The sequence below is a fragment of the Protopterus annectens genome, chromosome 3.part1 (assembly GCF_019279795.1).
Source record: "Protopterus annectens isolate FY-2018-M chromosome 3.part1, PAN1.0, whole genome shotgun sequence".
Taxonomy (NCBI): domain Eukaryota; kingdom Metazoa; phylum Chordata; order Ceratodontiformes; family Protopteridae; genus Protopterus; species Protopterus annectens.
The window spans coordinates 641012689-641029503 of NC_056732.1; positions in this window are offsets into that span (position 1 = coordinate 641012689).

Sequence of the window (16815 nt, forward strand, 5' to 3'; positions counted from 1 at the left end):
CCCAATGTTGGCTGCACCTGAAGTATCTCTGATACGTTATGTTGGGCTACCAGTCTGGAGGTGTGTGCATCCTTTATGAATGTGGAGACACCACCACCTTTGGAGCTTCAGTCTAAGTTCTGGGGCCAAAAGGTGTGGAATGAGTTATAGCCTGGTAGTGCAGGGGTGATTTCTGTTGCATCAACTTTCTAAGTTTGTAACGGGATTATTTAGAAACTGTCCAGAGATTAAAAAAAAATGACAGAATAACACCAGTAAAAATAAAATAACATTTTCCCATACTCATCCTATGGTTGTCTACCACTGCCTTAGCTTACACGGTAGTGCAGCAGTGTTTTTTACACCTCCAGATCGAGTCAGGTACATCTACTTCCCACCATGCCCACTCCATCCTATCCACATGGATACAATGCAGCTCCAGATGGTTTGAAGGTGGATAACATTGATCTTACACATTAAAGGGGACTTTTCCCTGTTAACAGTTTAATCTTTTAATAAAATAGCATATATATATTTTTTAAATAGACTTGGTTGTGCAAGTTTAAGTTCTGTGTCACTTTGCGCAAACTAGAATTTAAATATAATTAAGAAAAGCCAACTTTTAATGGCTTTCACCTTGCTTAACTTTGGTGTTAGCTCATGTACAGAGAAAATTTCCTACTAAAATAGAAAAAAATAGAAATAGAAAGTACATTAGTAGCTGTTTTAAATGACGTGAGTCATATGAACTTAAGGGCTGTATGTATAGTTAAAGTTTGTTAGTGTTATAAGGTTTTATGGTTCTGAAGAAGTCCCACAAACATTTCAGGGATGTAAGCACTTGACCATTTGTACTTGGATTTCTTTTTGGATTTTACTGCCTGTTCATGTTCTGTGTGTTTTATTAAATTTATTTTTACACTTTGGACTTTAGTATACATTTTGTGAAAAGAACCCTTTGTTTGACTGCAAATTAATTTTTACTGCCATTTTTTTGCTCAGTACACACACTGTGAATTTATTTCCTGTTTTTAAGTATTACACATAGTTTTGGTTTGTAAGAATTTGGTGAATTCACTAAGTCCAGGGTTTGTCACAAAGATCATGCATTTGGTCTTATATGAGTAAATAAGTATTTTTTTGTTCATAATCCAGGTAGACTGAGTTTTGCTGCACTTCTAGTTGGTGACCCAGGGTTTGATAGGATTTATTAGAGTGGAATAGGTTCATATGTTAATAGCACCTTATCATCTGCATATGGTAAGACTGGGAGAAATTTTAGTCACAGAGGAGTTTGTTCTTTGTTAATGGAGCTTTGGGCCAAATAAATAATTCAATTCTGAATGGAATTTTTTGATTAGAGAAGCAGTTGTGGAATCACAGTGTTGCTCCTTTATTTATGCTCAGTTTTAGCATGGGGGTATGAGGATGTATTAATCTGCAATGCCAAAGTCTTTTGTTAGGTCAATAAAGATTACACAGGGAATAAGACCTTTTCTACATTAAGCTTACAGTGGATGGTATTGGCTTAATTTATGATCAACAAATTTCTCAGGAAACAGTAATTTTAACACTGATCTACATGCATGCAATGTAATGCATGGCAACTTTTGGATATAACCTGAGGTAGCAGTGCACATTTACCATATGATCTTAAGGACTATCAATGATCACATATTAGTTGGTGGTCAACAGTGTGGATTTAAGATCCATATCATCATATAGTAATTACCAGCAATGGAGTAGATCATGAAATCCTATCCTGTGTTTCTCACATACAAACTGGTGGTAGTGGGAGGAATTTTATGCATATTTCCCATACAAAAATTAGTTTGCAGCAGTGTGGATATACTGTGTATTGAACTAATAAGCCTGCAAAACAGTTTTGTCAACAGAAAGTGTGGGTACCCTGCCAACCATATGATAAATAAATAGTAGCATACTTTGCATAGCAGCTATTTTATTTTGGACACTAGTTTGGAGATGGACAAAAAGCTCTGTGGATTTTTAAAAAATGTCAACATCACAGTTAACAAAAAAATTCAAATTGAAAGGAAATCCTACCTCCAACTTGCTGGTATGACAGTACATGACATGATAATCACCTAAGTTGCAGCTAAGCTTTACAACACTGAACTCAAAGTAGCACATGTGCAGAGACTGCAGAAAAGCGCCTCAATAAATCCAGAGATAAGCTACATCTATATTTTCAGTTTATATTAAAGAGGACAGAGCTGACTATAAAACATCTGTATTTCAAGTCAGCTGATTGATGAGACTGAGATGCAAAATAGAGAGATAAACAGAGGGGGGAGGGCAGAAAGACAGCACCAACAGAGACACAGAAGCTGCAGAGTAGAAGAAGGAACCAGAGGACAGAGAAAGGTACCACTTACACAAGAAAGAACTGTTGAGAATTCAATGAGGACACATGAGTAATGGATGGAGTCTGAACCCTGGATGCCAAGGTCAGTAGTAAATTGATTGTTTACTGTAAACAGGGGAATGGCTTTGACACTTGTATTTTGGGATTTGAAAGCATATATAATCAGCACCAAACTGACTATATGCAATTGTTAAAAAATGTGACCTCTCTGTTTAAACATAAGGCAATGAATTAATAAAGGACAGCAAAGTCAAAAATATTTTGTTTAAATGTTTTAAACCTATCCTTGAGGCATAAAGGAACAGATTTATAGACCATACAATAGAACCAAATTACAAAATCAGTGATCTTATTGCAGAATTAAGTAGTTTTTTTAAAGATGTTGGTGAGTGGATGTCAAGTTACTGCTTTTGCAATATTGGGAGATCTTGCTTAATGACATGAGAATCTGCATAACATATGAATGTAACACTTCTGAAGAAGTGAGTAGAAAGGGTCACCTCTGTTTATCCAGCAGGGCATAACTGCACAAAAAGATGGTATCACACTACACATGCATGTAAAGAAACTCATGGTGTACCCTAAACATTCAGAGCAGGCTGCACAGGCATAGGGGAAACTAGTGGCCTGAGTAGATGCCAAGTACATGTGGATAAATGTTTCCATTACAACCAAAGGAGATATGTATCACCTAAATATACATAGTGATGTGCTGAGGATCAAAAGCCATATAAGGGGTTAATGTAGGTAGCTTTAAACTTGCTGTGGGCTGCCTTGATATTGGTGATGCTCTAGATTATCACAATAGTGTGTACCCTAACTTGCTAGAGAATAAGGAAACTTGCTAAGATGGGATACTGCTTCAGACATTGCCACTGTTATGTCTATCATTGCTAGAGTGAGAAACATTACTTACCCATGTATTCTACACCAGTTAGAAACATAGAAGGGGCACTTTTCAGATGATATTTTCAAGGGGTTATTTAAAATTGGAACAGGCACAGGAAGACAGATGAGCATGTTTGATGATATCACAGCAAATGCTCTAACAGGTAAAGAGACAGTTGAGTAGGGAATGTAGCTTTTGGAAAACCCTACCAATACCCTCACATCCAATACAGGCTGATGATGTGGTTAATTCAACGAAAGGCATTGGAAGTAGCAGGAAGCCTGAAAGAGTATTGCAGTTGTCAGAAGGTACTCAATGTCTTCAGGAAAGGGTTCAATCAGGGGAAAATGATTTATAGATTAAGCCTGAATCTGAGACACAAATTTTGAAAAACAATGGACTTCCACTAGAAAGGGACTTAGTGAGTATCATAAGTAGAGATAAGACAGACACAGCTCTTGGAGGAACTCACTTTACAGGACTTGATGGAGGTAGTCAAGGGGTTGTTAGTCATCAGAGATAGATGGAGTCTGCATACAGAAACAATTGGTTGTTGTACTGAAAATGGCCCTTTAAAATGGGGTTGGTGTGCTAGAGGGGAAGTGATCCAGCAACTGGAAGTCTAAGTGTCTTCCAACTGGTACTTCTAGCCATAGTCCATGATATTCTTTTTTCTGTCCACAGGGGAATAAAACAGGACAAAACTAATGAACTTTTTTAATGACCAGGCATAGCAAAAGATGTGAGAGCTACTGAAAAACTTGTGAAAACTGCCAAAAGGTTGGCAAGGCAAGAGATAAGGCCAGGGTGTGCCCAATTGGTAGAACACCATGTACACACAGACTCTAATGGACAATCAAAAGGGTAGGACCAAAAACTTTCTCGTCAACGCAACTAAAGCTACAATTGCCTCTACTTGCCACCTACCTTCACTACCTTATGGTACTTCCATCCTTGCTAACCTTGAGGCATCACAAAAAGCAACACTTGAACAATGGTATAATAAAGTAGTTACATTTGCAGCAAGTATCCCTTTCAGAAGCCATCACTGTATAGCACCAAAATCCTAAATTGGTGGGAACTACTCCCATCAACTAACATATACAGCTTCTTACCATCTATAAATTATCCAGCATTTAGCTACTTGCCCAGCACTAATTAACATTCTACACAACTATGTTCAGTCTTGGTCATTATGATCCAATGACCAAAAACTTCTCTCTATCCACAAACTTATCAAAATCTGCTGGGCATGGTCTGTACTCACAACATGCTGGTAAGGCCTGAAACCATTACCTATAGCCATCAAGTAAATACCCTCTCCAATCCTTTAAAACCATTTAGAAAGACTTCCTAGTCAAAATCCTGCTCTGTTCTTGCTCATTCTGAGTATAAACTATATCTCTATGGGATCCAAACACATGCTTGACTAGCATATGTCCGAATCACAAAACATTGAGCACACATACACAAAAGCGCTTAACATCGACAAGCGCTTCCATGTATGTGTGCCTGTTTCGTAGATTGGTCTACAGTATGGGTTAAGAGAAAATTCCCTTTTCCCCACTGTAGTGTGATCTCGGAGTGAGAAAATTAAAGTGTGGGGGGGGGTCACAGCCCCCCACATGGGGGGTGCTGCCCCCCTGCAGAAACATAGATTTGTTTTTTTGAACTACACATACACGGAAGCGCTTTTCGATATTAAGCGCTTTAGTGTATGTGTGCTCGATGTTTTGTCATATGGACATATGCTAGTCGAGCATGTGTCCTAGACCCATCTCTATGTATGAACAAATACATATTCATACCTCACACCTCCATACACCACCTTTTCACTCACTTTTAAATTTCAATCAATATAAAAAAGAAGCTAAGTGTGACTTGAGATGTAACCTTTACCCCAAGTCTCTTTTAATGAGTATGTCTTTAGAATACGTGCTTGAATCCTGAGGCAAGAAATATACAAAAGCCATATTAAGTTATAACAAGTGTAACACTATTTTTCATAAAGATGTGGTTGTATTCAGAACCATAACTAGAGCATGGCAAAGGTGGGAGCTGCCCGGGGAACAAACCATTAGGAGAAGCAATCCACAGCTGATGATAGGATGCATGTGCAGTGTCAGCATTCATTTATTAAACCACAAGGATACTGTGGTTCCAGAATGGAATGCCAATGTTACATTACTAGTTGCAGGTATTCATTTATTAAATCACAAGTATACTGTTGTTTAATAAGGGAATGCCAATGTTGCATTACTAGTTGCAGGTGTTCATTTATTAATCCACAAGTACACTCTGGTTTAATAAGGGAATGTCAGTGCTGCCTTACTAGTTGCAGGTGTTCATTTATTAAACCACAAGGATACCGTGGTTTAATAAGATAATGCTAATGTTGCATTACTGGTTGCAGGTGTTCATTTATTAAACCACAATGGTACTGTGGTTTAATAAGGGAATGCCAATGCTGCATTACTAGTTGCAGGTGTTCATTTATTAAACCACAAGGATACTGTGGTTTAATAAGGGAATGCCAATGCTGCATTACTAGTTGCAGGTGTTCATTTATTAAACCACAAGGATACTGTGGTTTAATAAGGGAATGCCAATGCTGCATTACTAGATGCAGGTGTTCATTTATTAATACATGAGGATACTGTGGCTTCATAACAGAATGCCAACACTACTTTCCAAGTTGCAGGCATTCATTTGTTAAACCACAAGTATACTGCAGCTTTATAATGGAATGCCAGTGTTGCATTCCTAGTTGCAGGTGTTCATTTATTAATTCACAAGTACACTGTGGTTTAATAAGGGAATGTCAGTGCTGCCTTACTAGTTGCAGGTGTTCATTTATTAAACCACAAGGATACTGTGGTTTAATAAGATAATGCTAATGTTGCATTACTAGTTGCAGGTGTTCATTTATTAAACCACAATAGTATTGTGGTTTAATAAGGGAATGCCAATGCTGCATTACTAGTTGCAGGTGTTCATTTATTAAACCACAAGGATGCTGTGGTTTAATAAGGGAATGCCAATGCTGCATTACTAGTTGCAGGTGTTCATTTATTAATACACAAGGATACTGTGACTTCATAACAGAATGCCAACACTACTTTCCAAGCTGCAGGCATTGATTTGTTAAACCACAAAGGTACTGCAGCTTCATAATGGAATGCCAGTGTTGCATTCCTAGTTGCAGGTGTTCATTCATTAATGCACAAGGATACTGTGGATTCATAACAGAATGTCAATACTACTTTCCAAGCTGTAGGCATTCATTTGTTAAACCACAAGGGTACTGCAGCTTCATAAAGGAATGCCAGTGTTGCATTCTCAGTTGCAGTTAAAAGCTCAGTGAGTGCTAATAACTGCAGCAAAATGTGTGTTTCCATTTGTTACAATTGTAAAATACAGGTTGCTACAGTTACAAGATAGAAAATACATGTTTTTCCTTATTTTAAACCCTCAGATTCAAAAAGAACTTTTGACTTTTTTTTTGTTCCTCAAGCTTAGACTATGTGGTGTGTACCAGAATGGGCAACTGTCCATTATCCAAGGGATTAGATGGCCTCTGGTTGTACACTTCTGTTATTGTATGATACTAACACGTATTGGATGGCGCCTAATTTTAAAAACTTTAAAAAGCACCAAGTAACTAATGCTAACCCTCTTATTTAGATTTTTTTAATGAAGACCTAGACATCTAACATTTCCAGGCAATTGTCATTTAAGTGAAGAGAGATTCAAACAGACCATTTCTCTCAGATCTCTAATCTGCTCTTCTGAATGGAGCAACACTAAAAATTGCTTAATGAAATGCAAAATGATACTGGAATGGATTCCAGGTTTGAAGCTGAATTGAATCACTAGGCAAGTTTTTTTTTCTACTGACAATAATGTAGATGTACACTGTGACTACTGAGGGCTTGCCTAAATGCATTAAGTAAATCAACACCTAAGTCAAGCACACTAGGAGTCACCCATAAACAGACCCTAGCATCAAACCTGAAGCCATTAGTAATGCTCAAGACTGCTTGTAGCCAGCATTACCAGACCCCAGCAACATATCTGAAGTCAATAGTACCTCTCTACCGTTGAGGCTAGGCATCTAGCACAAAGCACTAAATAAGCCCCAGTGTCAAACTTGACACCATTAATGATGCCTCTACCAAAGGCTGGGGCATGAAGTGGTGTGGAACTTGCAAACAATGTATGGAAGATTTATTTTTTAAGTCAGCAGTTTTTCTGTTGAAGGTTTTCCTAGATTGATTACAGCTAAGGGCAGATTTGACTGCAATACTAAGGGTGCTATATATATATATATATATATATATATATATATATATATATATATATATATATATATAGCCTTCTATCTTGTCCAGCATTCTATGTAGGAAAGACTACTGGACCTTTGCAGACAAGAATTTATCAGCATGTGTAGGCAATTGATAAAGCCAACTCTTTTGCCGGTGTTTTTTGGTGTCTTTTTTATGTGCATAAAAGGGAGGAAGTAGAGATCTCATTGTTTTTGACGATGTTCCTTTTCATTTGGAATGAAATCACTCAAATCTTTGTGTAATTAAAGGCTCTGTTGTGCTCTGGTACAGTGTTTTTTTTAATTTTATTTCAATTTAACAAGTACGCTTATCATGGTTTGGGCTATTTTGGTACTTTACATGTTTGTTCAAAGCATTATGGTTTATGATATGTATAAAATGCATGCTAATAATAGCCCAATTCTCTGATGAACGTCTTATTTGCTCCTTACCTTTATAAACTAAACAAGTGATTAAGGAAGCCTTCATATAACACATGCATTAAAAATTTCTATTTTTATAATAAAACAGGCACTTGCTTGTGCTTCTAGTTATGTTTTAACTTTGTGGAGTATTCATTTTACTGTGACTGTGACATTATATGCTTGCACAGCATGTGCATACTATGCTGTACTCTAACATGGTGGCAACAAAGTACATGATAAATATACATTGCGTACAGTTATGCTGATAGATCATGTATAGTATGAATATCTGGCAAAGCCTCATGGGTAATATACAAAGTATATCTGAAATCATTTGCACTTTAGCATCCAGATACAGGTAATCCACATTTATCCATGACTTGCCCTACCTTTACTTTGAGTTGCCTGCCAATACAACTTTAGTTAAAATCACAGAAATATACCCAAGTAAAAAAAAAACAAAAAAAACATCAAGGATACTATAAGTTCATACAGCACAAAATGCCTTTTAACAGCAATGACTCTAGTAACTATATGACCATATTAATCTCACTTCTCATTGCACATATGGTTGCTACACTGTATGTTAAAAATAATTTATAATGAGCATACTTTATATTACGTGTGTATTCCACTGTTGTCACTACATTGTGCAGTACATGTTTACTGTTATGTAATCATGTAAGCATCTCTGCATGCAAGCAAGAAGAATACATGGGTAGCAGGTACTGTGTTAACCACAGCTGTGGATGTTATTTTCTGAGTTCTCTACTCATTTATCTAGATTTTACCAGCCATACAAATCTTATAATAGTGTGTGATAGTCAGTGATAGTCAAGCAATAATGGCAGATAGGTTATGAGTTACTGGGGAAATGATATCTGCCCAGGAGTGTGGCAGCCTGCTTGTCTTCCAAACTATTTGAAGCTTTATGTAGCAACAAGCACTGACTCTGTCATATTCTTTCTAGAAATGAGTGGAGACTTTACAAAAACTTCCTATCAGCATTTCTAATGATAAAGGTGACTTTATTGTTTATAATTTTACCACACAAGTTGTTGAAGCAGACATTGCAAACTTGTTGAGTAAGGGGTTTAACTTTGTACCTGTTATGCGTTCTAGCCTGGTAGAAGTCATCTTAGATTTGAAAATTTTTGTTAGGAGCTTACATTTTAAAGTGATGTTTGACCAAATGATGAACATGGAGAGCAACTTCATTTTACGTAAAAAAAAGTTTATACAATTCACCCCTTATTGATTGTTTAGCTTTTTTTGAGAAAATGTGTGATTTTCACTTTCGAGCCTTATTTAATGGAAATGATAATTTTACTTATAATCTATCCAAAAATGAAAGGGATTTACTTATGAAACTTGTTAGTGACAAGCTTATACGAGTTATGAAACCCGACAAGGGTGGAGGGGTTGTTGTGATGTCTAAGCAAGATTACAATAATAGAATAAATGCTTTTTTACTAGATGATATGGTGTATGAAGAAGTATCCAAGAGTTTTGTTAATCTTTCATATCACAAAATTGATCTTATGTTACAAGATTTGCATGACCAAGGGCTTATTGATGTTGGTTTGTTAGAGTTTCTACAAGTGAAATTCCTTAAAGTGTAGTGTATCTTTGGTATTCCAAAGATACACAAGGATAAAACAGACCCTCCCATGAGACCAATTGTCAGTGCCAATTGTTCAAAAACACAGTTTATGGGACAATACATAGACTGTGTCTTAAAGGAAGTGTTGAAAGGGGAAGAACATATATGCATAGAATCTTGACATTTTCTTAGTAAATTCAACAACTTGTGACATGATGAAAAAAACTATGTTTTTAACTGTTGATGTTGTCAATCTATATAACTCCATTCCACATTCTGTGGATATTGAATGGTTCGAAGCATTTTTATATGAAAGTTCACTATTCCACGATGACCAGGTGGTTATACATGTTACACTTATGGGAGTTGTCTTAAAAAATAACTTCATTTATTTTGGGGACAGTATTTCCTTCAGAAAACAGGGGAAGCAATGGGGACCATATGTGCCCCCATTTTTGCAAATATTGCCATGTTAATATGGGAAAGGAAGTTTTCGTTCAACTCTCCCTATATACTTAAATGGAATTTATATTTACGTTATATAGATGATTAGTTTTTTTAGGAAATGGTGATGTTAAAGACATTCAAGATTTTATGTCTTACATTAACAGCACTACTGATTTTTAAAAGTTTACGTATTCATGCAGTTTTGACAGCATCAACTATTTAGATGTTGTGATAAAAAAAGAATCCAATTCACACCTTATTAGTGACCTCTATAGGAAGCCTACCTATAGTAATAGTTTACTGCATTATCACAGTAACCATCATATACATGTGAAAAAAGGCTTAGTTAAGGGCCAGTTACTTAGACTTGCCCGTATGGTCACTAAAATGATGAATTCCTTTTTCAATGCAATGATCTCATAGAGATGTTTAGGTCCAGAGAATACCCATCAGATTTATTAGAGAAATCCCTCAGTGAGATTCACACCAAGAGGGATAAGGGAATTAGTACACCATTATTATGTTATAACAATGGAGTTCTTTCTATTTCTACAACTGAAACTCCCTCAACTCAGGACATTCTGCAAAATAAGGATTATAAATGTTCTTTTGTCACTAGATTTACAGTGGACCATCAAAATATATTAGATATTTTGAATAAAAACTGGCAGATTTTCCAGGGGTATGATGGTATAATAGAAAAAATAGGATCTAGACCACGGATGGTGTTTAGGAGAGGAATTACTTTTAAAAATCTGTTAGAAAATAAGGGTATTGTCCCCCTAAAAAATGGGGTTCCTGTCATGAAAAAGTGTGGGTTTTGTGCTCAATGTCATCTGGTGAAACACACAGACAAAATTAAAATTAACAATACCCACATAAGAATAACTGGGAAATATACATGTAACGCTGTAGGAGTAATCTATGCTGCATTATGCTCACAATGCAAAGGTTTTTACATTGGAAAAAACAAAAGAAAGCTCAAGGAAAGAATGTATGAGCATGCAAGGGACATAAAAAAATCACAACACTAATAGTGCTTTATTTAAACATATAGAAAAATATCCTGCACATAGTTTCAATTTTGTTGTTATAGAAAAAGTACCCCAATACCCTAGATGTGGACCATAGGAACACACATTAGACTTTAAAGAACTTTGTTGGCAAATCAGGCTGAGCGCACATATAAAACCTGGTTAAATGATTGTATCAGTCTTAGCTGTTATGTAAAACTGCGTTCTTATGTTATATAAGAACAAATTTCATGAATTATATATCAGTGTATGTTTTTTTATCTTATGTAATATATAATACAATATGTTTGCTATACATAGCATTTTACATTTTATATGTAGGTTGGGAAAGGCAATATAGTGTTTTGTACTTGTGAGTTAATACTTGTGAGTAGATTAATTTATGCTGGGTATTGATTGTATATTTTAATCACATGGCTTGATTTTAAGCATTATTTAAACATTTTTTAGACTGGATTTATTCTGAAGAAGTCATTTGTTACATGCTGACGAAAGCACTAAATAAAGTGAAAAATTGGTAAAAGGCTTGTTTAATCAAACAAAGCTTTCAGGTATAAAACCCTTTTTCAGTGTATATAAAACAGCAATAACACTCCCTCTTTATATAGTAAAAACACACAGCCAAAACATTAATTGAAACCAATCAATCAATTAAAAAGGTACTCTTAAAAAAAAGTTGTATATTAATTTACCTGCATACATATGCACATATTTTAAATATGTCACATTTTAAATATACTATTGCAAACATGTTTGTTTATTTTTAAGAATGGGATTTAATGATACCATCTGGTTTATTCCAGGAAAAACATCAGCCCTCACTCTTAAAATCCATTCATATTCCTTCACTTCCAATCTATTATTAATGTCTCCCTCTTGTACAGCTTTAAAAATTTGATCTATAACCCTAAAACTGAATTTATGTTCATTCCCACATTTACTTATGTGTTTAGTCAAATAATTAGAACTAATATTTCTTCTGATGTCAGATCTATGTTCAGTAATTCTTTCTTTTAATTTTTTTACTGATTTACCTATATAAAATGCTGTACATGTATAACAAGTTGCTAGATAAACTATATTAGTAGAATTACAGGTTGCAGAACATTTAAACAAATTCATTTCCAGTTAAGGGGTGTATAAATATGCCTTCCTATTAATAAGTTCACCGCAGCAGCAATTATAGCATGGAATGGTACCATAATGCTTAAATAGCTTCTTATTTATTTTGGTATTTATGTCCTTATTACATAATTTATGTTCTAAATTGGAGCAATTCCGATATGAAAACCTAGGGACCGAGTCAATAAGTGGACACAAATCTGACAAATACCTTAATATGCACCAGTTCTTATTTATAATTCTCTTAACAACATTAGTGGCCCTATTATATGTAGTAAAATAATGTACCATATTGTTATTACATTTATTGGTTTCAATTAATGTTTTGGCTGTGTGTTTTTACTGTATAAAGATGGAGTGTTATTGCTGTTTTATATACACTGAAGAAAGGTTTTTATACCTGAAAACTTTGTCTGATTAAACAAGCTTTTTGTTGAAGTTGCATTGCTGAGTACATATATTTTGTTGTTTATCTTGCGTATGAACTGAAGCTTAACTATGTGCCTTGATTGTTACCAAATGGAATGATGCACAGGAGATACTCCAAGTGTAGTTAGTTGTTGACAAAACACATATTAAAATCATAGCCAGCTACAGACCCCCAACCATGACTCAGGACACCCACTCCACCTACTTGGACTTACTTCAATCCATCAAGATTCAACCCTCTACCCTGATCTTGGGTGGCCTTAACTACCCAAGCATAGAGTGCAAGATCTATTCTAGCCCAAACATGAATGGCCAGAGATTCCATAACTTTGTCAATGCAATGCTTTGGATCATCTGGTTGACACCCCTATGAGAGGTGAAAATATCCTGTACTTGGTCCTAACCAACATGAGTAGCCACTGTAGCACCCCTACAGTGTCATCCTCCTTGGTAAGATCTGACCATAAAGCAATCACTTTTGAAGTCACCATCTCCCCTGACATCCCCCTGCCTTGTCAGGGTCACACAAAAAACATGTCCGAAGCTGACTACAATCTCCTCAGAGGAGGTATAAGGAGCTGCACAGCCACTGTCCCTTTAGATGGAACTAGCATCAATGTCCAAGCCTACACCAGGAAAATATATGAGCACCTGCATAGCTGTATGGACTTAGCAATACCTGACAGAACCAAATCATCTTCCTCAAGGAAAGTAAACCTGTCTGGTGGACAACAGCAATACACAAAGTCTATAATAGAAGGAGGAAATTGTTGCCCAGGGCCAAGAAGGCACAGGTGCCAAGTTTGAAGCAATCTCTCCTTTGTCTGAACAAGCAAATAAGGTCACTGGTGAAATCCTCTAAGGCTAACTTTGAGTCCATATTGGCCACATCCACCAAGGACAATCACAAGGCCTTCTTAACATATGTTTGCAATCTCAAAGGCAACACTCAAATCCGCTCTAAATTGGTGGTCAATAACACCACATGCACAAATGCCATAGATATAGCCAACCTGCTGGCAGATAGGTTCAGTGAAAATTTCACCCCCCTGTCCCCCCCTTCAGTACACTACGACATCACCCAACACCTGCCTCCCTTCCCTCATCACCATGGAGTAGGTCCTTAATGCCCTCTCAAAGGCAAAAAATAAAGTCCCCATGGGACCTGATAACATCCTTGCCTATATCCTACATGAACTCAGGCATGAGCTCTCAGCTCCATTAGACACCCTCTTCAGCCAGAGCCTGAGCACTAACTTCATCCAGCTGCATGGAGGACAGACACTTTCATCCCTCTACACAAAGGTGGCACATCCACTGACCCAGGCAATTATAGGCCCATCAGCCTAACTAGCCCGATCTGCAAGGCCATAGAATGTGTTATCATGGACCTTATAAAAAAGGACATTGGCAGCATCCAAATGCTGCACCCCCCACAGTTTGGTTTTGTCAAAGGAAGATTGATCATGCCTGTTAAATGTGGCTGACTTCTTCGAAACAGTCACCAAAGCAACAAACTAGGGGAAGATGGTGCGCAGTGCCTACCTTCACCTAGCCAAAGCCTTTGACACTATTCCACACTCGGGCATAATACATAAACCCTCCCAGCTAGGTATCAGCCTATATATTAGCAGATGGGTAGCTAACTGGTTCACAGACAGAACCCACTCTGTCAAAGTAGGGGAAGCCACCTCAAGTGGTAGACCCATAATGAGCAATGTGACCCAAGGATCAGTCTTGGGGTCTCTACTCTTTGGCATACACTTGTCTGACATGCAAGCCACAATCAGTGATATGTGGTTGACCAAGTTTTCAGATGACTGCAAGCTGGGTGCTGTCTTAAATTCCCCTACTGATGTGAACATCCTCCAAGAGGGCCTTACCCAAAGTAATGACTGCTGCCAGAAGCATGGCTTTAAAATGAATGCCAAGCAATCCATCATTATCCCCTTTGGTGAAAAAGTGTTATCCCACTACTTATGACATTAATAACAATGTACTAAGTATGCAATCAGTCGTGAGGGACATGGGCACCCAGGTTGATAGCAACCTGAATTTTGACCACCACATTGCCTCCATTGTACAGAAGGCTGTCTACATTGTCCACCTCAAAAATCAGGGTATGCGATCCAGGAACAAGGAGGTCATAACATCCCTGTACTCCTCCCTTATCAGACCTATTATCAAGTACAATGGCCCTTTCAGCATGTACCTTGCCATACACATGCAGCAGTTGGAGAGACCACAGACGTTCCTGACCAGGAAAATCCAGGGTCTAAAACACCTATCCTATACAGATAGGCTAAAAGCCCTGTCCCTCTACTCAGTCTCATACAGACCTTTCAGATGTGACCTGTGTCTGGCATACAAGGCCATGTCCAACCCAGCCTTGATGGAATTGCTGCATATCAGTAAGACAAATTAAACTCAAGCAACCACATGCAAGGCCTTAACCTGATCTGTGACATGAGTAGAACTTGTTGGTGGGATAGATTTGTGTCGCAAAGACCCAGCCATCTGTGGAATAGACTCCCTCTCCATGTCATGCAGAGTACCTCTCTAGCCTTCTTTAAGAGAAACCTGGATGACTTAATGGGAAACAGAACATACACCCCTGGGATCTCACCTGTGTCCCTGCTGGACAGGGGAAACAGGTGCTGACTTTGAAGGAACATGGGGAAAAGTCTTGGCTCGGCCTATAAGGGCCTCTGGGCCAATACCCTAGTATCATGCTATGAACCTATGAACCTATTACTGTAGATGTTTGCTGTATTTATTTCAGACTGTCCTGCAATGTTGTCTGAAATTATTCCCTGTGAGTCTGAACTCTGTAGTTACTGTACTGATTGAGTATTGTTTTGTTCCTTTATTAGTTGTTAATAAATATAGGTAAACCTTTTAATTGTGTCTGGTCTGTATAGAACCTAGTAAGTTTTTAGAGTACTTGTATATGTATTCAGTGACACTGTATAGCCCACTCCAATAGGCTTGGTCTTGGTCACACTTACCATATGGCTAATAGGTATATCACACAGTAGGATTCATCACCCTTTGGTAAGGGAGGGCCTTACAGTAGCTGATAAAGAGTTGGATTGTGACAGTTGGAACTATCTTTAATGTGGGCAAAAGGGGCCATAGCCAGCCTTTCCCAAGAGTGTGAGGGTGCATGTGTGTGTGTGTGTGTGTGTGTGTGTGTGTGTGTGTGTGTGTGTGTGTGTGTGTGAGTGAGATTCATAAATCAAATCTCAAAGTGTGTGTGTGTGTCAGCTACTTGGGCAGGGACACAAAGCACTGGTCTGACAGAGAGGGTGATGGATCTTTTGGCTCGGGTGCTCCGCTGAGATGTTAACCATATAGCTGTGCTGGTGGGGAGTCTTATTGGGGATCTGCAGAGAGGGAGAAACCAGCCCCAGACAGACTGTGATCTCTGTGTGCTCTGAAAGGTAATTGTACTTTACTGTGTGTGTACTTGTTATCCTCCCATTGTGTACATCCCTCACTGGTGGTATTTGTGATGATTGAGGCTCATTGATTACTGGGCCAGTGCAGGGGCATCACACTGACATTACATACTGGTGGACGCAGCTAGCATATAGCCCCTCTCAGTCTACCAATGCCATAGAGGATTATTTCACAGATTGTCCAGGTCTCCCTGACCATTCCTGACATACTCTGGCTAGGCTTGGTCAGTGTGTACTCCACACCTGAATCTGATTGCATGACACCTATGGCTAGCATACCTGGTGAGCCCCTGCAGCAGGACAACAGGTTATAGGCACTAGTAGTGGGGGGATGTTGGCTCTGGCTCAGCAGCAGTCCATACATACTGAGCATCCAACGTAAGGGAGTGGATACAGTACCAGATATTCATGCACCATTACTGTGTCCCTAGGGGTTTGGCATGTCAAAAGACACATTCCCCAAAATCTGTCGACCACCATCACATATTGTCCAACTGGTATGCAGGAATACACATTTGGCTGGCAGATGGGTCTACAACTATCAGGCACATGTACCCATTCTGCAAACATCCGGGTACTGCAGATGTCAGACTCCTATGAGGAGGTCACCCTACAGCACATATGCACCACTCTCTGTTATTGTGCACCCCAGATGCTCCTGAAATGTCCAAATGCACCTGTAGTAACACTCACCTATTTGTCAGATGTAGGCTGG